We start from the raw sequence: 25,951 nt of genomic DNA, 5'->3' as shown, positions 1-25,951 counted from the left end.
TGGACCACTCAGAGCTATTACCCTGAAATAACTCCTTGTGCTTGGTGGAATTTGGATTTGGTCCAGTTAGAGTGACCTTGACAATGTCACTAACAACCCCTGTGCCATTTGCAGGTGCTTGCCTTGACCGCTGTAATTAATGAAGAGGAGTTGTTGACAGGCTTCATTAATAGGACATAAAGATGATCGAGGTATTCTGAGATCTGTGGGGGTGAAGGAGAAAACATGTACCAAAGCAGAGACAGTCAGGTCAGTTTCATGTGTTTGGCTTCTGGTTGACTTGGGAATAGTTCATAGAAGAGAGATTTGGATGGATAAATCTTCTAGTGCCAAATGGGCTGTTTGCTAGAATTCTTATGCTGCAAAGCAGGAACATAAAAAGGGGAAAGTACAGTAGCCAGTCTCTTAAATGCTTTTGTTAATTATAGCCCATTCACCAGTTTTGTTTGAGCAGCAGAGTGACACCCAGTGGCTGCAGTTAATGCTTACACATTTGAGGATCCAGTGGCAAATTAGGCAAAATTTAAGAAACATAGTCAAAACAAAATAAAATAAAATATTCCTTCCAGTAGCACCTTAGAGACCAACTAAGTTTGTTCTTGGTATGCACACTTCTTCAGGCGGCTGTGGTAGAATCATTTTCAGCAGATAAGATGACCTGAGAGCTGGATACCGTCTGAGACCCATCTACTATGATCATGTTAATGCAAACAATGTAACCTGTAGCCTCTAATATTTTGAGTTGTAATAATTGCTCTGAACAGTGACCATACCGCAGAGACCACAAGTTGACATTGCTTCTCAGCATACAAGCTGCATTGGCTAATTTTAGAACTGTGTGAGAGTGACGGTGATGGCTACTTTCCATCACAGAGTGCATTCCATCACACAGTTAGAAGAATAATCTTGGCCTTAAATTAAGAGTCTGTGTACTGGGAACAATTGTTGTCCTTTTAACCATGAAGTCTTTATTCTCCAACCATATTTCTGTAGTCTTAAGAGCTCAATGATTCTCAGAACTCTGGCCGTTTCTATCACCACTCTTGCTGTTACATGATAAAAGTTGCTTTGGCTAAACAATTCTTGACATCATTAAAACCTGAGGACACTGAAGCACCAGGGAGGAAATGAGCATATTCTTCTAAATTTTGTAGATTTTGGACCCACCAATACATATGCCTGTATGTGACACAGGTTGTCCTCCGAAAGTTGGATTGCATCATCCCAACAGATACAACAACTACCAGAAAATTCTCCATAGGTACATGCTTACTTTTACCTCCAATGATACAACACTGTGGCGTTATGAGTCTGCCATCAGATGGGCTCTGCTTGGATCAGATGTCAGAAAACCACTCCAATGTGATACCTGGTTGTGGTGTCACATTGAAAGCCCATCTGACAGAACTCAACATGTGCTGGTGACAGTCCCACAAAGCCTCAGTGTATGTTGATGGATCAGGAACTCCAGACAGAGTGTTTTCTAGCAGTAGCCCACCATGTGTTCACATGGCTTGCCTCCTTCTGGGTACTGCAATATCCAATATCTGGATACTCATATGTAGGGTTGCAATCTCCTTTGAGCCAGTCTCTCGGTACATCTGATGGCACTTTATGCAGAGAGTAAACATGCATGCCAATGTAACTTTTGACCTAGCCCTGAAGTGAGAATGGTTTGAGACTTTGAGTATGAAAACACCCTGAGATTGCACAATATCAGCTTTCCCAGACCTATGCAATGCCCTCCAGATGTTCCCAGACTACAGCTACCACCATTCCTGACAATTGGCCGTGTTGGCTGGGACTGATGGAAGCTGGAGTCCAGCAATATCTAGAGGGCAATGTGTGAGCTTCAAGCAGTTTCCACCCAGCCCAGCTCCAATACCAGACAGACCGAATTATTGAAAGGAGCTGAGTGAAGCAAGACAGATGAGTTTCATTCTCCACCTTCATGTGCTCCTTCTTTTGTGTAAAGAGTAGATCCCCACTCCTGCTCTATATATGTGTGAACACAGCAGATACACACATAAAATGTCCTATAAGTTCCATTTTGGCTCAAATTCCCATCCACCACCATATTAGTGTTGTCATGCAAAGGTATTCAAGTTTGGGGTGTTTTTCTTTTATGTTAGTCCATCTCCTAGGTTTTGGTAAGGATGTCGTTTTGATTAATTGTCTATTATCCCTGGATGATTTACAATTACCGCTTCTCTAGAACCCCCACTATGACCCTCCACAATGGGTGGTCCTCCCAGGTTCCAGAGGCAAAAGACTCTCCTGTTCAGCACATGATGTTGTACAGTATAAATATTTTCTATCATGGCCTTTATTCACCATGCTGGGAAAAGTAGTGTCGGAAATTGCATAAAAGCAGAAATTGCTTAGAAATAGTTCTAGCAAGGAAGGAGGAGGAAACACTTTTGGAATTCTTTGCTTTTAGCTTCCAAACCTTTGGGAGATCTAAGCATAAAGCATCTGCCTCTTTTTTGTTGATGGCTCTCATTTAAAGCATGTTGGCTATGTGTGTCGGTAGCTATGAAATTGAGTCTCTTCTTTTTTGCATTTACTGTCATTGCCAAGACTGGTAATTAATCACGACCGCACAGTGGCTAGCTCTCTTATTTCCCCTTCCCCCTTTTCAGAGTGAGTAATGAAGAATGATGTCTTCACTTTTTCACCTCCACATCTCCTGGGCACCGAGCGCTCAAGCTGGTTCCTTTAACAAGGAACCTGCACTGGGGAGAATGCTCTGCAGATGACAAATGTGGCCTTGGAGTTTGCCAAGTGTGAGGTTGGCTATGTGACACTTCTCTATTTGTCGCCATCAATCTTCCTCTGTCAGGCGGGCCTTTTTTTGTCCTGTTGTTGCTGCTGGTTTTTCTTCTTCCTCTTCCCCTTTTCATTATGTTCTACCTATACACGGACTGTTTAGAGGCTGTTTTTGTGGAGGGCATTAGGAAAGAGAGGTCCATAGCAATGGTGAATGGGGGTGGTATAGGTATAGGTTTATAATGATGAAAATAGCAGGAGAAGTGGGTGCGAATTTGCATTTTTGCCGTTTCCTGTTCACCCCTCTGTACAAATTGGAAGGAAACAATGGTGTTTCACCTCTGATCATAACTAGTTTTAATTTTGCTAGGGCTAGAGGACTGAGCTGGTATCAGCTGTGAAACAATCATACCAAAATGCAGAAATTGTTGCTGTCACACTGGATTCCAGCATCCTTCGTGAAGCTTGCACATTTGTCAAATAACATCTGTTAGATCAGCTTCAGGGTTTCTGAGGGCAAAGGTGCAGCAAGGGCAGGTATCCTAATTGGTGTTGTGAGTAGACCTGACCTGACCTGGAAGCTTCCATAGAGGTAATAGTTGTGTAGGAAAACCTTTTACAACCTGGGGGCCACATTCTCTTCTGGATAATCTTCTGAGGGCCACATGCCAGTGCTGGGCAGGGCCAAAGGGTAAAGGTGGCAGAGCAGCAAATTAAAATTTGGTTTGTACATTAGGATAGTTTCCATGCACACTCTCTTACACACCTGTGTATCCTCCAGCCAGCCAGGTGAAAACACTTGAGGTGCAAAACAAAGCAATTATGCATTGTGGCTTGGGGACAGTCTCCTAGGGTCAGAGAGGCCCAGAGAGGCATTCAACCCCCATGTTTGAGATTCCCAACCCCTGGGTTAAGAAGCATCACCTGGCACATTATGGCCAAATGGTGCAAGAAGGCTTCATCGGTGTGGCTCGTCTCCCGGGAGTCCTCTCCTTTGGCTGGAGTGGAATGGTGATTTTGGTGGTAATACATTGTCTTAATACCCCATTGGTCTCCCTCATGTCAAAGCCTATCTCCCTGTTTGAATCCTGAGAGACAGTCATGGCTCCATCAGTTTCTTCTGTGCATATATTTAGCATCTGTTTGACAATATGTAAAATAACCAAGCATCCAAAAGCAGGCATTTCTCTTCTTATCCCCCCCCCACACACACACAGCCACAAAGAAAGCATATGGCACAATACAGTAAGACTGAAGTAGGTGCCAGAACATGGAGGCTAGGCACATCTCAGGACAATCTGTTACTTTTCTGTGTGCATTGAAGGAATCCTTTGTTTTCCCACTCCCCTTGGGGAATTAGGCAATGATGTGCTGCTCTGCAAGAACAAATTAAGCATGTACTTAAGTAGGGAGGGGGCTGAGTTAGCTGTGTAAAACTGAGCCAGGAGAGGGGTTGTTTGGACCGAGCCATATATTCAAAGGGTGGCATAAGAAGGAAGTATCAAAAACTTATGGCATAGAAACATTAGCCAGAATGTGAAAAGGAGATCTAAAGCAAACTATTCAATCTCCTTAGGGGAGTGATAGAATTCCTGGAGATGGTAAGCTTTTGCAATTGAACTCGCTGTAACCTTCCAACAGTTTGACTTCACCCCCCAAAGGCACACTCCTCCATTGTCTCCCGAGACAGACGGATGCCAACCAACCAGTTCCATAAGTCCAGTGCTTTTTCTGGGGGTACTTAAGGGCACACAGTACCAGCACCGTGTTTTTCTAGAAGAAAAGCCCTGCGTAAGTACATTGCAGGGAAACAGCCAAGCATCCTATGGCAAAGACTAGCAATTATATCATAGCTTAAGCTTTACTTTTCAATTAAGCCTAAGCAGTTAATTGCTTTCAGGCAACACACAAGTCCTCTTCTCATATACAGAGACGGAGAGAGTTGAAAGGGGCTTGGGGCCATGTGTCCTTGAAGTTGCACTCCTCCTGCTGCCCCCATCATTGTCATCGTCATGTTCAGTATTTCGTCTGCAGCAGGAAGGCTTCGCTATGCAGAGAGGCTCCCTGCGGGAATTAGAACCTATGTACTTACGTATGTGAAAGGCAATATGTAAGTTTTCCAATTCAAAATTAAATACAGCACTGGAATTACAAAGCAGCTAGAACTTTGTGCTGCGATAGTACTTGGGAGAGATGTTAACACAGGCATAGGCAAACTCCGGCCCTCCAGATGTTTGGGACTACAATTCCCATCATCCCTAGCTAACAGGACCAGTGGTCAGGGATGATGGGAACGGTAGTCCCAAACATCTGGAGGACCGGAGTTTGCCTATGCCTGTGTTAACAGCTGCCCAGTGGATCTGAGAACAGAACGTTAGCTGTGTTTCAGATAGTATCAGAAGCAAGAAAGGATAAAATGGGTAGTACTAGTTAGGGCATTTACTGTGTATGTGTGTGCACTGCTATGCATCTCTGTGTAAATCGGGGATGGCTAGCCTATGGTCAGAGATGATGGGAGCTGTACTTCAACTACATAGAGAGGGCACCACATTGGTTACCCCTGTTCTAACTATTCATATTAGTAGCACTGAAGTGCAGCATAGAGCAGGCCACCTGGCAAGTTGTCAAAGTGGCATACAGAGTAAGCTGCCTAGATTTAGCTCCCAGAGTCCCTGGTTTGAGACCTCTGCTATCTGAACAGCCACTTAGTAAGTGTGGCATTGAGGAGGCCTGGATTTAAGTTCCAAGTTGCAGACTGACTGGGTGACCTTCAGTTTCTCCCATTCTCAGTTCCTGAAAAGAACATTGTTGTGTGTGTATGAATGCGATAAGGATTGTGCAGTTGTTTACATGCTATCGGTGCAGTATAAGTGATAGATGTGGTCTAAGCTAACAAACAACCCTTATCATGATCACTCCTGCAATGTCATTTGGATTGTCTTAGTTGTCACTTGTAGGGGCCTCGTTTCTGCCTCTCTTTCAGCTGTGGAACAGCAGCACCACTTCCAGAGATGACTTACTCATCTGGCTTGAAATCTGCTTGCTTACAACCTTTTTTCCCCTTCTGGTGATTTCTGCCAAATCATTATTTGCTCATTTAACTTATGCAAATCTTTGCCGTCAAACGGTTATGTAGTTGTGGTACAATGCAATTTATTTATCTCGTGTCCTTAATACATCAGATTACAAAATCCTCATCTAGTTCTTGAGAAAATAAAAGCTGAAAGTAGCAGGAAAAATAAAATAAAAAAATACAAGTTGATAGATGTGATACTGGAGGGTAGTGGATCCCCTCCCCAAAATTATTATTTCCCAGATCCACCCAAGGTAGCTTTCCCTTCAAAAAGAAACCAATCTCCCAATCCATTTTTAATCAGATTCCCCCTTCTAGAAATGCATTTGCCCAATTAATTTATGGCTATGCCTGCATAGCTTGTGTGTTACCTGTGGAGGGGGGAGGGAGGGAAGGAGAGCAGTGATTAACCCATCTGAGCAAAGGTTGTACAGCTAGACAAATTGAGCTAATTTACCAAAGCAATTTGCAAATATTCCATATTCAATATATCCGCTAAATCATCTAGAAGTCTACCTTGCCTGCCAGGAACACTTGGAGGGTATTTGTTGACCCTCATGGTGTCTTCAAAAGAGCAAAATGAATACAGCTCCCTAATAATGTGGGTTATATTTAGATGGAAGGTAATGATTACATCATCACATGATAATTACTGACCTGACTATATCCAGTCGGAAAATAAAGGCAGGGCACTTTGCTGGTTTTATCATTATTATTTATCATTTTGAGTGCTATCAGATTTTAAAGTGACCACATGGTGCTCTCTCAGCAACTGTCAGTGTGCTGTCAGCGGCCCCCGGTTGGTTGCCCAGGAAAGTATAAAGACAAGGGAAAGTTTCTTACCATCCTTTTTTATTTCAATATTACGGAGAGCGGCTATAGAACTTAGCCTCTTGGATAATGGTGTTGTCCCGAGTGAATCTCCACCCCCCCTGTCTCTCCCTCTTCCTCGTTGGTCACTTCTATGAGTGCTGCTGCATGCCCTCTGTCTTTTAACTGTTTGCTCTCCTACTTTTAAGGCTTACCTCCTCCTCTCTCATTATTTCACAACTTTCCCCCTCATCTGCCTCTGAGCTGTGACCTCCCTCAAACCACATTTGCAAATCTATACTGTCCTTCTCTTCCTCCTCCCTGGAGGGGTCAGGAAGGGGAGGCGGTCTCCACCATTCCTCCTCTGCTCAGTCCCTGACAGCAACCAGGTAGATATAATGGCAGGTATTCTTGTGGGCCAGTTGTGATTCTAACTTTATCAATGAGAAAGTTTTTTTTTTATTTCTTAGCACTCTTCAGAGTACAGGTCACAATGTTACAGTGACTGGTGACTCATTAAAAGGACAGTGTGGCTATTGTATACTCTTCCTGTTAGTTCAGCTTGAAGAAATAGCATGTCTGTGGGACCCTTTGGAGGTCCAGCTACCCTTTGTGGAATTCTAGCTGGCCTCAGACCATGAAGACTCCAGAGACAGAGAACAATGAAAGGTGAACGATATCTGGAAAATACATTTTGGACTACAACTCCCATCATCCCTGGCTACTGGTCCTGGTAGCTAAGAATGGTGTGAGTTACAGTAAAATAACAGCTGAAGAGTCAAATTTGGGAAACCCCGATCCACACAATTTTTGACCAGAGATATTGGAGGAACCATGTCACCAAATTTCTCCTGGGGTGGCGGTAGAAATTCTCCAGCAGTTTCTTGAGATAGGGCTCACCATTACCCGGGGCAGTAGCACACCTTTCCACCAATGTTCCACCAAATGATGTTCGTTTGCTTGCTTCCTGCAAGTGGCAGAACAGCAGGTGTATGTTAGCAGACTAGCCACCTTTTTACATCTTCCATGTTGCCTCAGAATTCGTTTCATTCCAGGGCACTGGGAGGGAGAAGAGGCAAGCAGAATATACACCACCACACAAACAAGTTGGATAATATTTGGAGAAAATTCTGCACCTTCTTTTTCTAGTGGTGGGGGTAAGGAAAACAAAAACCACAGAAAGCTTCTCAGAAAAATACATTCAGGGAATTTTTGGCTCCGTTCTACACACTACCAGATATGTCCCAGAAACTACACTACATAGGCACTCTTGGGGGAGCTTCTCGTCAAGGTAGAAATGGTTCCTCCAGAAATGAAAACTTGGAGGAGGAAGCCTCTGCCCTTGATCAGTTCAAAAGTTAGTGGGACTTTGTAATGCCGATTGTGAGGTGTGGTGTTCTGTAATCACACAGCAATCACAGGTGGTGAAATGGTGATTGGATGTAGGATGAGTGTAGCTGATAACATTCTTAGTCTCACATTTCACACTCAAATATAGATTATGGTGACTCAGTTAGCTGACACTTTTTTCTGTTTGCAAATTGTCAGCAAGCAAAATCACTTATCTTTTCAGAGGCAGAAATCATTTGCAATTGTTTGCTAAGTGACTTTTCCCCAAATAATTACTAATCTGTGAGAAGCGCCTCTCCTTTCTGGAAGTGAAACTTAGGAGTCGTGGTTTCGTAAATGGTACAGTGTGAATCACATTTCATGGGGTGCAAATAAGTTTCCTTTCTGTGAATGTTCTAGGGTATGTGCCTAAAATTTCCTCTTCTTTGAATTTTCACCTATTCTGTCATAGCAGGGGAGGCCAGATGCAAAAGAGAATAAGGTTCATGCAGCTTTAATAGTTGTGTAGCTTGTCTTGAAAGGTACCCCTGCAAAAATAACCTCTTCTTACTGAAGATTCAGAAGCCCCATCCTCTTGCATCTAGCCCCTCTAGCTGGAACTGTTTTGACTTATAAGTGTCATACGGTTTAGGAGGCACCAAAAGCAGGTGTTTGTGTTGGTATTGGTGGTGCTTCCTTTTTAAAAACCCGATTTACCAAAACAAAACTGTAGGAACTACTCAAAGAACAAATAGGAACAAGGCAAGGCTAGAAAAAGAAAAGTTGGTAGGTAACTTGACCTATTGCATGAGTGGCTCCATCTTGTTTCCACTTGTGTGAGTGCAGATAAATGCACAGCAGTCACAAACAATGTGGTGTGGAGTTGGAGAAACTCATTATGTGAAGCTGCCAAATCACTTTGTGAATACTTTCAAATGTTACTGGCCAGGCAGTCATTCATATGGTCACCAACATGTCACTTCTGGCCCTCCATTTGCTGGAGTTAATATAGCAATAGTTCTCTGCTGCAGGCTGAATTATTGTGTATGGATAGCCTGCCACCAAACTGCCAGCCTTTCTAAGGGGTACATCGAAGTGGCCAGTGCTATGTGATAAGCTTGTGACCCAGTGTGTGTGTTTATTGCTGTGGATGCAAATGTAGCACGATGAAGCCAACAGCCAAACAAAGCTAGAAGCTGAACCGTAAGCATTTTAGTAAAAATTCCTTTCTGGTCACTCATGCCTAAGAAGGCTTGACTCCATCCGTCTACCCAGGCTGCACCCCTAACCCCATTAAGGTAGCATAACTTTTAAAGGCAGAAATTTCATCGTTTTATAATCTTGGCAGACATAAATTTACTTGCAAAGGGCTGGTTCATACCATTAACATGATCTGCCTTCACATGGTTCTGTCTCACACTGTTCTTTTCATGTTTGTAAACAGGATCCCCATGAGACAGAAGAATGATGGGAATTCTTCTTGTGCTTGCACTGTTGCCATAAGTTCTGATACAAATAGGCTTAGGATGAGCATGGTTTGAAACTAGGGATATTCCACCATGTGACCGTAGAGATCCCTAGAGATGGCTTTCAAAGCTCAGGCAAATTCATGGAGGACAAGGTTACCAGTGGCTACTGGTCCCAAGGGCTAAGTTCTACCTCCAATGATGGCGACAGTATGCCTCTGAATACTAGTTTTTGGAAATCACAAGTGAGAAGAGCACCGTTATTAAAGTCTGGCTTGTAGACTTCCCATAGGCAACTGGTTGGCCTTCACCAACCTGTCCATATGTTTTGTACTTCCAGTTCCCATCAGTTTCAGTCAGGGTAGTCATCTGGATGTCCCCAGGTTGGTGTAGACTGCACTAAGGGGACAGGGTGATTTCTTCACAATGGTTCCTCACCTAGTTAGTGCTTTCAGAGTGTTGGCATATATGAGCTTAATCATACCCACATTAAAGATAGGATAAAGGTAGTTCCATGGTAACTGCTGTGTTATATTTGGGAAGTGCAACATTTTATATTCTAAATTCTCACTCTGTTGTTTTTTTCCAGCCAGATGCTGTAAATGTGTCTCTCTAAAAGGATCTTGAAAGATCCAAATAAATATTTAAAATAAATTGAATGTACTTGACGTAACCCAACTAAATCAATTTATGGACAGTTTCTAGGATTATGCTAGGCTATGTCCGCCCAATGCTTCTACACGATGGACTTACAAATGTTTTAACAATTATTCCCTCCTCATGGAGATCTGTTGTAGTTCTGTGAGTGAGAGGAGATGATCCGAATGTCCCCAAACCTCAATTTACAGGTCTCTTTGGGACAAATTCTGAAAATGTATAAAATACTGTATGTAAATTTATAGTGAAGTAAGTGGAGGTCTTAGGACAGTGGTCCTAATTAGATTATTCACTTTTCTTTCAAATAAACCCCTATGACAAGAAAGACTACCAGTTTAAACATTATATACGAAACAAGTCCTCTGCTCTATAGATATTCATTTTTTTGTTGTGTCATGAAAGAATCAACCAACAATAAATATACAGTAGTATCAGATGTTGAATCAAAATTCTTACATGTAGGAGAAAAGCAAAGTAACTTATAGGTCCATGTTTTTAAAATGGCTGCCATTTTACATCTGCTGACTGGATTCATTCAGGCATCGTTGCTTAAACAACGATGAAGCTCCTGCCTTGAGGTAAAAAATAAAAAGTGTAGAAAAGCTTTTTACATTTCCCTAGTTCATGGGATATCATGAATATATAATATATAAACGTGCAGGATATGTGTAGCAATTGCCAGAAAAGGTGTTTCAGTTGGGAATTTTGAATTTTGTTTCTCTTCTCCCAAATATTTCATTCAAGCCACTAAACAAACTCTGTGATCTTTGCTACCATTCACATTACTTCTTATCCTTCTCCCCACCCCCTGCTGTGTCAAGGTCAAGAAACAAAGAGAGTAAATCTTCAATAATGGACATTTCCCTCTGTGAGGCCCCCTAAGGTAAAGCCTTGTTCTGCAATTAGTGTCGCTTCAGCAAGCGAGCGCAGAAAGTGAAGCAAAGAGAAGCCCTTCCAAATTACAGTCATTTTCTCTGCAGATTTCTTTTCCTATCCCCAGGAGCACCAGGAAGCTACTGGCTATGGCAGCATGAGAGAGAGAGAGAGAGAGAGAGAGAGAGAGAGAGAGAGAGAGAGAGAGCTGCAGAAAGAAGCAAATTCCATCTGTGTCTGGGTAGGTCAAGTCAGGTTGCCAGTGCTAAACATCTGGACCGCCATGGAAGCTTGTTGCAGCCTTACATGATATCCCTACATCAATGAATGGGAAACACATCTGTTTTTAAGGCAAAAGGGGTCTGTGTCCCTAAACAGGTCTCAGAGCAAGAAGCCAGGGTTCTCATGAGAACCTCTCTAGTATACCACAGCCCTATGAAAAGGAAAGACAGGTGCCCTCTGCTGGATCTCTCTGGGCTTGTTCTTTACTCCAAGGGTGACACTCCAATCATCTTTGACCATGCTGGCTGAGGTTGATGAGTGTTGAGGGGCCAAAATATCTGGAGGACCAAAAGTTCCCCACTCTTGCACTGCTCCCCTAGTACAAAGTGGGGGGCGGAGGGGGCAGGGCGCCTCAGGTGACACTCTGGGGAGGTGTACAAAATGGCCCCTGCCTCCCCCCAGCTGTAGAGCAGCCGAGGGCATGTGCAGTCAGTACGGGCGCCTGTACGAGTTGCCTTTTGCACAGCGACCGTATGGGCTGCCGCATGTGTGCACTCCATATGGGATGCCACACATGTGCAGTCCATATGGGATGCCGCACATGCGTAGTCCATATGGACTTTGCGCGTGCACCACTGAGCGGTTCGTCCCGCCCCTCAGCATCCCACCCTGGGTGCCAGAGAGGGTTCCTCCGCCACTGCCCTTGAACATTTTTGTTGCTCTTTTCTGGCTCTTCCATATTCTTTTTGAGGTGAAGAAACCAGAACTGGGCATAGTATTCCAAGGCAGTAGTGGAAGACAGCTCTCTGTCATTTTTGGCAGCGGTATCATGTTTCTTATAACAGGTTAGTCTGCATGGAAAATGAAAGTGAAAGCAGAACATGGTTCTACTTCTGCTTATCCACAAAGGAGTCTTACGAAATACATGGATACACCCATCTTGCTTTTCAGGCACAGTTTTCCTAGGGGTGCTGAGGTGAACCCTAGTGAAAGCAGAGAGTGTCTGAGGACATGTGTGAATATGATGTCATAAAGAACATGTTGTGTCTAATCCATTATGAAGAAGGGCTGTGGCTCAGCAGTGGAGCTCATTTCCTCCTTCCCTTTCTTGCTTGTTTTTGTGGCTCTCTCTCTCTCCCCCCCCCCTCTCCCCAACCCCAACGAATGTTAGGAAAAGAAAAGGCTGCCAGGTCATTTGGAGAGAAATTTTATGGTCCTTCCTATTGGCTTAGATCCCTTGGGTGCAGGCAAAACTCCCTGCTTATTTGACTCTAGTTCTTTCCCCCCTCTCCTTCTCTTATTTCACTAATTTTCTCTCTCGTCTTCCCACCCCAATTGAAAATATCTGTCAATGTCTTGTTGTTGTCCCCCTCTCTTTTACCATTTATTTTTGGGTGCAGGAAGCCTTTTGGAGGGACCTAATTTCTCCTTATTTTCTACATTTTTTAAAATTAGTTTCTGTGGTCCTTAATAATTAGTTCATTCTTTTTTCTTTTTCTTTTTTTGGCAGAACCACAAATTTTGGTCTGAGGATTTGTGTTTCCCCCTCTGGGTTTCCTTTAAAAAAAAAAAAAAAAAAAAAATTAAATTAAAAGCCACCTTTGGGAACAAGTCTTCTCTGTCCTGTCCATTTACTGTATTTATTTTTCCTGATTTGAACTATAAAATGGTGGTTTTCTTGAGTTAAAATGAGAGTACACCTAAACATTTTTTTAGGGGAAAAAACTGATTACAGCCATGTCCCACTTTCGGCATTGGAGATTGTATGCCTCTAAATACTAGATGCTGGGGAATATAAGTAGGGAGAGTGCTATTTCACACATGTTCTGTTTGTGGACTTCCCACAGGGATCTGAGAACTGTGAGAATAGGATGGTGGACTAGGCAGGCCTTTGGTATGATCAACCAAACTCCTCTTTAAAGTTTACTGTCCGCCTCTCATGTGAGAGTCAGTTGTATTCATCTCAGCTGAATCGATTCCTGTGTGAGTGCAACATACCTTCCAAGTGCCACAGAAAAAATGGGCCATTCCATTTTTTCTTGCGAGATCTCAATGACCATTTGGGGTGCTGCAATGTCGCACATTTGGGGTGCTGGAGGAGACTCTTGAGAGTCCCATGGACTGCAAGAAGATCAAACCTATCCATTCTTAAAGAAATCAGCCCTGAGTGCTCACTAGAAGGACAGATCCTGAAGTTGAGGCTCCAGTACTTTGGCCACCTCATGAGAAGAGAAGACTCCCTAGAAAAGACCCTGATGTTGGGAAAGATGGAGGGCACAAGGAGAAGGGGACAACAGAGGATGAGATGGTTGGACAGTGTTCTCAAAGCTACTAACATGAGTTTGGCCAAAATGCGAGAGGCAGTGAAGGATAGGCGTGCCTGGCGTGCTCTGGTCCATGGGGTCACAAAGAGTCGGACACGACTGAACGACTGAACAACAATGTCACACAGCACTCCCCCCCCCAGCACTTCTTGAGTGTCGTGCAATATCTTGCCCCCCAAGAAGCACTTTTTAAGGGCCAAGAGTGAGGCATGGGTCACATGACTTGCCCAGGAGTGCATCCCGGAAGAGGTGCATCCCAGTTTTGCATTGGGAAAAGTTGGAAGGCATGATGTAACTGCAGTTGAATGGCATGGCCATTACAGTGCTTATGCCAACTTCAGTCTCACAGGCCCACTGAAGCCCACTGGAATATTTACCGAAGAAAAGAAAACTTAAGAATGGTCTCTTAACTGCTTTTGCCAAGAACTCCCTGCTAGTTATAGAGGAGAGAAATGAGCAAGATATTCCTTGATTTGTTGGTCTTCTTGCTTCATATAGAAATGGGTTTCATACTTTTTCTTACAAAAGCTGCAGACAGGATACTGTACTTAAGGAGGGAATGTTACGCTGTGATTAGACTTTGCCTGAAGATCTGCACAATAGATATATCATTTAGGGGAACCATTGTTTTGCTGGATGTCACAAAGCCCTGCCCATTTCAGGATCATAGTTTCTATAGCAACTAACACAGCTGAAAGAGAGGTGGGGGGGGGAGAGGAAGGGAGGGAGGGAGGGAAGGAAGGAGGAAGGGGAGCTTGTGACTAATGTGGTCACCCGAAATGCGTGACAGTATTATAGCACCCACATAGTCACGTCTCTTCCCTGTGTGGGGTGTGCTTAGGAAAGTTACTGCGGATCACACAAAGGTACATTTTGCTAAGCGACTGTACAGATTAGGGATTGCTAAAATCTTCTTTCTTATTTAATTCAGGAGGGTCCCCTACAGCCCAGAAGAATATGTTGGCTTTGCACATTAATGGAATCATTTCAGCCACAGTAGTTTTAATGCAAGGCATGGGGTTTTCCCCCAGTTCCTGCAAGTGCAGGATTATTCCCCACAGAGCAGTCACAATGGCTTTAAATTTCAAATTTAAAGGAGGGGAGAAAGTGTAGCAGCACTTTATTTGGGTAGTCCCTCTCCCCCTTATTAATAAGCCTCTTTTGATAAATATAGTTACTGTACAGTTAAGTAGCCGTGTTGGTCTGCCACAGTCGAAACAAAATAAAAATTAAAAAAATTCATTCCAGTAGCACCTTAGAGACCAGCTTCTGAAGAAGTGTGCATGCACATGAAAGCTCATACCAATAACAAACTTAGTTGGTCTCTAAGGTGCTACTGGAAGGATTTTTTTTCTTTTTTCTTTTGTTTTGATAAATATGTTATTGCTATGTTAACATCATCATTCTCTCTCTCTCTCTGTGTGTGTGTGTGGGGGGGGGGAAGCTGGGAAGCTGCCCAGAGTGGCTGGGCAACCCAGTCAGATGGGTGGGGTACATATTATTATTATTATTATTATTATTATTATTATTATTAGCAGAAAGACTTGCATTTTATTCCAGCCCTATCAGTTTCTTCGTGTGTGACTGAGACAAGAGTATACATAATGTGTCCATTTTGTAATATGGTATCCATGAGAAGTGGTGTGTTTGAGCTGGTATATTGATTCCATGTACCTCATCCTACCAGCTAGAAGGCTCCCACATCAAAGCTGAACTGATTTCCCAGTAGTATAGCCTAGTAGGGGATTCAGAGTGTACAGAGCCTGGCTACACTAGACCTGACCTGCAGTTTCTCAGAGGACATTGTATTGAGAAAATATCTGAGGGTTGGTGGTGTTGTTGTTTTTTGCTCCCCCCACCCAACAAAAAAGAAGGCCACTTTTCAGGATTTTTTTCTGAATTTTCATCAGCATCTTTTCTTGTGGCAGCCACTATCTCTTCCCTCCGCCCCATAAAATGTCCTGGAATGATGTTAGATCTAAAGCAGAGGTAGGAAAACTATGGTCCTCCAGATGTTGACAGACTGCAGCTCTGGCCACTGGCCCTGTTGGCTGGGACTGATTGGAGCTGTCATTCAACAGCATCTGGTAGGCCACACAAGGAAAGCAGCCATTTATCTGTCATCTTAGGTTTTTTAGGATTTCCATTTCATTTTTATGCAATATGTCTATCCACCAGCCATATCATCAAATGCATTTTGTGGGAATTTTACTGTTTGCATCTCAGTACTTTGTGTTTTTATTTTCTCATCTTTCAAACACCAATGAGTTTTTGATTCCCTACTTTTTAAACTGTGTATTCCGAACTTTATGCCATAATATAATTGGTTAAGTCTTAAAGTACCATAAGACTTTTCATTTTGCTTTGCTACAACGACCAACATGGCTACCTTTTTCGAAACCTATCAATAAATGGTGTTTGTAATAAGTCTGATAGCTACCTCTGATGATAACTGATCCAGGAAACTGTTGCCTAGAATTGTCCTTTCCCCCATGAATACCTTAATATGAAAGTATTGAGGATGTTTCAAGAGGATGCACAATATTATCCTCTTCCTATTCTCAAAGCCTTTTCCTTTCAGCAGTTCTTCTGAGACGGTTCCCACCTGCATCTCATTATCTATCAAGTTGTTTGGAAGCCTTGTTGAGCTGAGAATGCCCAGCAGAAACATAAGAAATCAACAACATTTTCTTCCTTCAAAATACTGATTATGCTAATAATCTCTGCTGATATCAAAAGAATATCCTACGAGATGCTAGAATGACCATTTTTCACCAGTGGTGTAAGGAAACCAAGAGGGACAAAAACTGAAATGCAAAACATCTCTCAGTTTTATGGTCCAAGTGATCCAGTCTTCTGGAACAGTATTCCCAGCACCTGAATACTATTACTATACTTTACCATCTAAGGTTACTCAGCCCCGTAGTACCAACCAGGATATTGTTGTTTGGTCGGATCTGTAAGAGAGATTCAGTATACTAACTGGACTGGTTTGGGGGATCATTTTCAGTATTTGAGGCCTGTGGATATGAAGAAAGTACTTGTAGCTGTTCACCCAACCACTGAACAGCTTATATTGTTTCAGCAGCTGCATTTTGTTCTGTATATTGTGCTTTTAATATTTAATCATTTTATTTTGTATATTACCATGTCTCTTAATATGTATACTGCTTCGAGACTTTGGTAAAATGGTGGCACAAAAATGCTTTAAATAAGTTTTTAAAAAAGATACCGCTTCTCTTGCAAAGTGATCAAGAAATAGGCCATATTTTTCCATGTATGACACACCTCCATGTATAAGACTACCCCTATTTTGGGGGACTCCAATTGAAGAAAATGGGGGAAGATGAGTTGTTGAGCTTTTTGGAGAGAGGATTACCCAGAAATGTTGAGCTTTGGGGGGAGAATTGCCCAGAGTTCTTGAACTTTTTTTGGGGGGGGGATGCCAAAAATCACTCACACGACTAACATAAGCTGACAATTGCATGCGTCATAGATGCCACCAACCGTCTGCCTGCTTGCTGCCAGCAGACGGCAATCCCACCCCCTGATTTTTTACATTATTTCCACGTAAAAAAAAACACTTTGTCTTATACACAGAAAAGTACGGTAATTTATTCTAAGGTACTGCCCAGTTAAAAGGTCTGGTTACTGTATTGTAGGAGAACATTACCCCCACTGAACTGCAGCACCAGAGCTACTTCTGTGTTCCCAAAGGCCATTGACATCTACATCCGAAGCATCTCTTTCCTTTAATGATATTTTGTGCATGCATTGACACATGGTGGCCTATGCTAGAAAACTTGTGAGATTGGTGGTGTAGGGGAGGAAGGGAAGGGGAAGAGGTTGGTTGGGTCACCTGTAAGCCGACAGTTCACCTCTTGGCGATCAGTTCAGGTTTTGTGCTTTTCTTAGCCACTGATGGGTGTGCACAGTTTTGAGGTGAACACTCTAAGAGGTTGAGTCATCACTGAGGTGAATGCTAAGGGGTTGAGTCATCAATCCCACTGAGAAAAGAAAACATCTGTCTTGAGAGTGAGATATTTGTTCCGGAACTTCTTAAAAGGAGATTTAATGGTGAGCAGAAGCTGGGTTGTGGAGTTTCCTTTGTGTCTACATGTACCACTAGAGGCTGTATCACTCCTTTTGTTACAGTGACATTTCATGGAAATGACTGACATGTTGTTGAAATTCTACATGAATTTGAACTTAGCCCCCCACCCCCGAGCAATATTTACTCCCAGTGCAAATGTTTTAGGGCCAGTTAATTTACACCTGGGAGGATAGTAACTCACTGCGACTGAGCTTTCAGTTCACTGAATAATGTGATTCATTATTTATGTGGCATATTAGAAATAGATCATTGACTAGCATCTGTGGTTAAGCCCCAGCAGAGGGGAGATTAACATGTTTTGCAGCTTGGAATAATCTTCCCTCACCTCCAGACCATGCAAACTCTTTTACCTACAAAGCGATAAAGTGATTGCTTTAAAAGTAGACAATTTATACTAAGTATTATAATATAGCAGTATATAATTTACTGTTGTGCTACATATTTCAGCTTCCAGAGAACTTCAAGGCAATAAGAGATGGAGGCAGAAATTCAGTCCTACCATTCCAAAGCACTCATAGCTAGAAAAATCTTTCTCACCTACACCTCACAGTGATTTATTCAGATTGGTCATCCATATTGGCAGTTTGAGGTGTGTAGCAATGCGGGACAATGATGAAACTAACTGAATAACCATTAAATGCAAACCATACTTGTGGCTTCCCTGTCAGTATGATAATCTTTGATGTACCGTGCGGTCCTTAAGAAGGTTCTTCTCCTTCTTGAAACCTAGCACCCCTTGGCAGTCGCAAGGAAAACCAGCATAGCTGGGCATCTTCACAGCTCACCTTTGTCACTATAATTAAATCAACAATAAAATAGCCCAATGGATGGTTAACTGGCTCCACCTATTGAACACAGAATAGTAAGACTCTCCAGTAGTTTGGCTAAAAGGGGATGAGATTCTATAGGTTATTCAGGATCAAATGACACCAGCCATACTTTAACCAAGGAACTTGATCTTTTAACAGAATAGACAGAACATGGTAAGAACATCAGGACCTGGGATGAAACACCTCTGGGCCTTTCCACCTGATGCTCAGGACTCTTCTTAGGCCACACCCCCTCCCAAGCCACATCCCTCACCAGCCTGCTTTTCAGCCTCCTTGAGTGTTTTAGCCTGACTGGAATATGTCCTTGAATTCTGACAATGCCTCTTGCCTGCCTGGATGGAGGATAGAGAGGGCTGTGTGGGTGTATGTAGAAACAACAAAGGTGAAATTTACATTAGTTGCTCCACCCACCTCTGGGTCCACCCATTTATTTATTAATTGTTTCATAGAATTTATACACCACTCGATTACAAAGAAGCTCGTTGTAAAGAATGGACAATGTTTATTGAATATTTTAAGAACTGGTATAAACAAATACATAGCTTAGCAGGTCTTGAGTAAATCCAGCAGAGTTGAAATAGAGTATTTAATAGATAACAAATTGGATGATTAAAAAGATGTGGATTATGCGTAGTAGTAGAAAAGCAAAGGAACCAGGAAAAGGGTGGAAGGGAAGTCATATGATATATGTATACGTGCTGTATTTGGTGCGAAGTTATAAGTGGGACAGGAGGAGGGGAGGGAGGGTTAAAAATGCTCTCTGTTCCTGTTTTTGAAAATGCAAATGCAAATAAAATAAAATAATAAAAAGAATATCATAGCAATATACAGAGAAGATGAGGTTATGCATATTCAGGCTACTAATCCTGTATAGCAACTGCCTGCTTTTGCTGCCTGCACAGTATTGCAAAAACATCTGGAGGCAGGCCACAGCCTATGCCTTTGGGCTCCCTTGTTGACATGGTGGGTTACAAGTTGTGCTGGGGAAAGGAAAAGGAAGCTAAGATAAGCTAAATGAACTAAGCTCATGAGCATATGCCTGTGGACTCCTTTGGGAAACCACAGCCCTTAACTCTCTGAACATTGCCCACATCTCTGTCTTCAAGGCCTGTCATTCTTCTTCCCAACACCTGCTTTCCCCACCACTTTTCAGGATGTTTTTCTGGAGCTTCAATATGTGTGAGGAGCTGCTGGCACCAGACTCACTGAGGTTTTTCTTTTAAAAAAGGAAATATACAACGCCAAAATAATGAAGTCTACCTACATTGCACACAAAGAGAAACTGTGCAGTGGGAATCCTGCCGTGAAACCACTTCAGATGAATAGCTTGTTAAGGAATGAAGCAGTTAGCTGAATAAAAGTCTGATTATGTACCAAGAGGTAATAAGAACCATAGTAGCTAAATGAGTAATTTCTAGAGCTGAGCTGAATGTTCTTCAGGATTACTTTTTGCCTCAAAAGTACTGATTTCAGGAAGACTGAACACCCCTTTCCCCACCACCACAAAAAACAAAAGCAAAACAAAAACCCTTTAATCCCATTTTTCTGACTATTCAGAACTAAACACATCCACAATTTTCTTTTCTTTCTTTCTTTGCTGCTACTTCTCTGTTTGTTTTTATTCCCCTTGAGTAATGTAGTCAGTCAGGGATCATGTACCAGATGTAATGGTGTCACAAAAAGCTAATAGTAACTTTGGCTTTACGTGAGCTGTTCTTTCTGCTACTAGAAGTGAGGAGATGCACCCAACATTTGGGGGGGGGGGCGTCTTGCATGTATGACTTCATGTGTGATGCGCAACATGTGTCAGGAGGATGCCGATAGCAGGAGGAGGCTACCACCGTGAGGCCTACCTCTTCCCGCTATTGGCCCACTGAGGCTTGCTGCCATTGTTGTGAGGCCTGTTGAGATGCACCAACGCTGTGAGGCCTGGCCCCTCAAGATTGGGCGGCTCAGCCCTGTCTCAACAGACTTTGGTGGAGCTGAAGACATAAATCATAAAACAGAGAAACCAATAGGGGAACACTTCAGTCTCCCAGGACATTCTATACAAGATCTTAAAGTAACTGTCTTATTGCAAAATAATTTTAGAAATACACTTGAAAGAGAAGTTGCTGAGTTGCAACTCATTACCAAACTATAAACTATTAGTTAAAAGGTTGTAGCGACCTCTGCTTCAGATTACCGTATCTGAAGTGTGTATACACATGAAAGCTCATACCTAGAAAGCTTATACTTAGTTGGTCTTTAAGGGGTTACTGGAATTATTTTAATATTTTTTTGAAAGATTCTTTTAAAGACTGTCTTAAGACAAAAAGACTTGATTCTCTTAAGGGAGTTCTTTTTGGATCATCTTTTAATATATATATTTTAAAAAAATATTTCATCTTGTTATTTATTATGACTACGACAGACCAACACGGCTAACTACCACAATCTGTAATATCAGAAATGAATGTTCATCTCTGGTAAAATTCCAATTAAAAGTGGCAGCTTCTTTCAGCCACTAATTTCTGGGTACCAGTTTCTGGGTACTAAAGGTAAAGGGACCCCTGACCATTAGGTTCAGCCGTGTCTGACTCTGGGGTTGCGGCGCTCATCTCGCGTTACTGGCCGAGGGAGCCGGTGTACAGCTTCCTGGTCATGTGGCCAGCATGATTAAGCCACTTCTGGTGAACCAGAGCAGCGCACAGAAACGCTGTTTACCTTCCCGCTGCAGCGGTACCTATTTATCTACTTGCACTTTGACATGCTTTCAAACTGCTGGGTGGGCAGGAGCTGGGACCGAGCAATGGGAGCTCACCCCGTCGCAGGGATTCAAACTGCCAACCTTCTGATCAACAAGCCCTAGGCTCTGTGGTTTAACCCACAGCGCCACCCGCATCCCTACTAGTTTGTTTGAAGTGTCAAATACCTCCATTTCTTCTTTGTTTTCTATTCTTCTTTGTAGCCTTGACAATTAACCATTATCAGGCTGGTTTTCAAAAGTTGATATAGATTGGTTTGTTTGGTGAAAGGCAGTGGCGGAGGAAGCCACAACACATCGGATGCACTGTGCATGCCTGGAATTTCCGGGCATGCGTAGTCAATCCGGCCAGCACTGCTTTGAGCCAACAAGCAAGCGCCGGGTCGGGCAGCCCCACGACCTCCTGCTCGCCGCGGGAGCAGCAGCGGAAGCCGGATGCATTGGCCGGCGCTGCTGCGAGGCGGCGAGCGAGCGGCAGGTCGTGGGGCTGCCCTGTCCGTAAAGAAGCACGGACGGGGTGCCGGGCGGTGGGGGAGGGACTGGGGAGTGTCACCCCCCTCCCCTGGAACCCGGGATGGAGCGCCCCCTATGCCCCGACCTTCCTACGCCACTGGTGAAAGGCAACTCTTGTGCTGGGGATATGCATTATTGTTAGTTTCCTCTTAGGGACTGAATCAGAACAATTGATTTTTTTCATTTATTACACTAAATGTTTTATCTGCCTTACCAATGCAAAGATGTCTGTGTTGTCAACAACTTTATTTTGAATGGTCACTAGTAATAACATTTTAATAATAACATAGCAATAACAATGATCACTGTCTGTACTTTTCTGCATTTCCTTTCCCTTTGACCTCATTGTTTATAGCTTCTCTCCACTGTTTCAATTCTTTAAGATGCAACAAGGCTATTCACTGCTTGTTTCTGTGAAGAATACAGCCATCCCCATGGAAAGTGGGTTTATATTTCACTCTTAAACTACATAAACACCATATATTTAAAGCTCATATCCCCCCTCAAATAAAAAGAATCCTAGGAACTGTAGTTTATCAAGGGTGCTTGAATTGTAGCTTTGTGAGAGGTAAACCACAGTTCCAAGGATTCTTTTGGGGGGGGTGCTTTAAATGCAGTGTGTATGGAGCCTTTGCACCCCTGGTATGTTTGTGTCATTTACCCTCATAGCTTTTGACTTTAAAAAAAAAACCACCCAAATGAAATAGTTTCAGAAATAGATTGATTCCCCCCTTCCAAAAATAAAAATAAAAACGCAGGAAGGCAAGCTTATTTGAATTTTGGCTGCATTGCACAGATTTAAAAGATCTGTGTGTGCTTGGTGGGTTGTTTGTATTTATAATTGCAGTGGCAAGGGTATCTGCAGGGGCTCTCTGATGTTCCTTGTGAAGACTTAGGACAGTTTTACTTGAACACTGAGCTCCTGTAAGCTCTGCTTCTTCTGGATGTTCTGCTTTCCTCTTCGAATACAGCGGGGCTTCGCATTTGTATCGCTCCGCTTCTTTTCAGTTGCGGAGAGAATCCCATCTTGGTGCCAAAAGTGAGGTAGCAATTTCTCCCACTGCTCAGTACACACAGCAGTCCTCCTTTGTGTCTCACCCCAATGGTAATTGCTACTCTTCTCTCTCGCTGTTTTGGTTTTCAAACACACAGGGCTTAGAAGGAGGATCAGTGCGGGGCTTTGGATGAAAGTCTTCCATTATTTTCACCTTGAGCCCTCCAGCAAATGCCTACAAGATTCTGGCACCCATGATTTATCCATTTATTCTCTCGCCTATTGGGGTACTTTTGGTCCACTGGTAATGACTGCAGTTTCAATTAAAGACTTTAGAAGATTCTGCTTTGGCTAGGGAGAGGCTGTCCTGTTTCTCCCTTTCTTTTACTTGTTTTTGCAATAAACATACCATAACTATCTACTCTCATATGCGAAGGCGCAATGAAATCCCACTGTTCAGTATGCTCTGCATCCTGTTTGGTATTATTTGCCCTTTGGCAGGACCAATGTCTCATGTTGCCAGCAACAGGGGAGTAAAGATCGAGCCAAATGGCAGCCTGCAGATGTCCCCAATGAGTCAGTGAAGAAGCAATGTTAAGGTGTTGCTTGCCTCAAACAGAGGAGTCTGCCAGCCAGACTTCGAAAGCAGCTGCTAATCAGTATGTAGACAATACTGAGCTAAATGGACCAACAGTCTGGTCACATAAGGCAGCTGCTTAAGTTCCTCTGTCACCAGGCAGTTTGACAGAACATGTGGACCCATTATCTACTGTCTACTGCACCTGACTGCCACCTGTGCATATGGTTAGAAAAGTACTACAGCTTCCTAACCTGGTGGTTGTTAAGCGGTACACAATGTGGAAATGGAGGAAGGTTGCTTGTTCCTGTCAATCAGTCTGAGCAACTTGCCTCAACAGAAAGTACAAAGCTTCTGCCAAACTTAAACAATTGGTCTGCCTGTTAGGCTTGTTTCAACCCCATCAAGCTACCTCCTTGATTTCCTGTAGTATTTTGTTTCTAGACCAACAACCCTGACAGGGAGATTTTTTTTGGGGGGGGGTAACTTTATCACAAGGCAGTCTTTCTTTTCCTGCTTGTATCTGTTCCAGCAGTCAAGCTAAAAATTCATGTGGTGTAAAAAAAAAAAAGTCATGGTCAGTTGAATTGACCTGAACTTCCCCCAGTGCATTTAGAGTTCAAGCATATGCACATGGTAACTCCTAAGTATCCCCCCTTAAGATAAAGCACCTCATAAGTAACTGGGTTTAGGATTGTCACCTTAAAATCCCAAAGTTTAATACTAACTGTTGGGTTTCTTAGCTCTGCTGTTTCTTTTGTGCATACTTCGTGTGTGAGAGAGGAGGGAGGGGGCCATGCATTTTATTTTTCCTGTTTATTGTCTGGATGGAGAAAGAAAGTCAATCTCTTATAACTGCAGAAATGAACAGGTGGGCATTTCTTTTTTTACCTGAGAGTAGTGAGGTTTTTCTTTTCTGAAACTATACTACTGATGTCAAAAAATGTCTTCTTTACACAGAGCTTATGTCTGTGTTAGGAAGCTTTCATCTGTGTAGCAATCTAGTTTCTCTACCTCTCATCTCACCCCAACGCTGAGCCAGATTTTTGTTATCAGTTACAAAGCTGAGATTGATACCTTTCAGTCACAAATTGCCCCCACTGTTGCAGAACCCTTGCTATCCGGAAGCTGTATGCTGGCTCCCTCCAATAAAGTGAGATGAGTGCTGCAATCCCAGAGTCGCCCACGACTGGACCTAATGTTCCCTTTACCTTTACCTTACTTTCCTTCATGGTAGCCTCAAGACTGGATCCTCAGCAACACACTCATGTATCTACCTTTGTAACAATTGTCCCCATTTATTCTTGCATACTTAAGATCAGCTCAGGCCTTCCTATATCGGAGTCTTGCATTTATTTAAAATGCTACATTGCAGCAGGGGAAAATGTGGTCCTTTCAGGTGTCGCTGGAATACAACTCCCATCACACACAGTTGGTATGGTCAACGGAACAAGAATGATGGAGACTGCAGTTGAGCAACATGTTGAATGCCACCAATTTGCTACCACTACATTATAGCATGATGGTATTGAGACAGTCTGCAGAACAAATGATCTTCCTTAGATTTCAAAGAAGAGTGCTGCTGACTGAAGCATCAATTTTGTTAAATGCATGTGTGACCTCAGCTTCATCCTGTCTGTGGCATGCACAGAGCATAGCAAGCACAGAGACAGGCCCCGCAAGCAATTCATGAAGCTGAATGCCTGAAAAACCTGGTTGGGGACCGATGTACAAATCTAGGATGAAACCAAATCAGCCTGCATTAAGTTCTGTGCAAAATGACTGGAGTCAGACAAACAGTTACATAACTGCAGTCTCGCAGATGCTAGCAGGAGTCATGCTAGAGATATGGAGCAATGGCAATAATTTTCCCTACAGGCACATGTGGGCCTTGAATTTCTCTCTGCAATGTATAATAAGCAGTTCAGAGCCACAATAGACCCTTGCCCAGTATACACCAGCAGATGCTGTTCCTGGTAGGTGGGTTGCAGATCATCAACTAGGTGCCATGCGTGTTTGTAGAGTAGAGGTTTTCAACCTTTTTAAGTCCACTGCTCCCTTGACCAACTCTATTCTTCCTGTGGCACCCCTGTGAGGCTCAGGAGCCCAGTTATATCACCCCTTATCTTCAGAGCTGGCAGCCTCTCTCACTTTTTCAAACATCTTCCCTTGTGGAATGTTCCCTCAGCCTCCTCTTCTCTCCCCTCTCCTTGGGAGTCCTCTGGGCAGCCGCAGCTGCCACCCCTTGTCTCTGAGCTGCCCCACCCCACCCCAAAGAGAGGTACCTCCTCACACTGCCCCACAGGGGTCTGGGAAGCACCCCCTGGCCAGCCCCAGAGGCACCATTCATCTGGGGAGCTTGTAGCCAAGGCTGCTGCAACAAACAGCCACACAAGCAGAGATGCAAGAGGGCATCAGTGGATGGAGGGAAGGAAAGAGGGACAGAGGCCAGTGTTGCCCGTGGCACCCCTGACCACCATTCAAGGTACCCCAGGGTGCCATGGCACACAGGTTGAAAACCACCACTGTAGGGGAAGCTCTCCACAAGGCCAGATCTCTTTTATGGTGGCTGAGTAAGTTATGCAAGATGAATAGAGGTTTCCTACACTGCCTGGCTTTTGGGGGCTTTGACATCTCTATTATATTGTTAAAAT

The 25,951-nt window shown here is 43.2% G+C and overlaps 1 long non-coding RNA gene across 1 annotated transcript; it reads right to left on the bottom strand.

Moving 5' to 3' along the window:
- Positions 1-5,483: 5,483 nt before the first annotated feature.
- LOC117042375 lies at positions 5,484-13,971 on the bottom strand. The gene is made up of 3 exons (XR_004426072.1): positions 13,935-13,971; positions 10,561-10,676; positions 5,484-5,562 (listed from the first exon to the last, which is right to left on the bottom strand). It is a non-coding gene; the product is annotated as an uncharacterized LOC117042375 (long non-coding RNA).
- Between the last annotated feature and the right edge of the window lie 11,980 nt (positions 13,972-25,951).

Source organism: Lacerta agilis, chromosome 1 (genome assembly GCF_009819535.1).
Source record: "Lacerta agilis isolate rLacAgi1 chromosome 1, rLacAgi1.pri, whole genome shotgun sequence".
Taxonomy (NCBI): domain Eukaryota; kingdom Metazoa; phylum Chordata; class Lepidosauria; order Squamata; family Lacertidae; genus Lacerta; species Lacerta agilis.
The sequence above is the reverse complement of the archived record's forward strand: the minus strand, read 5'-3'. Positions and strand labels throughout refer to the sequence as shown.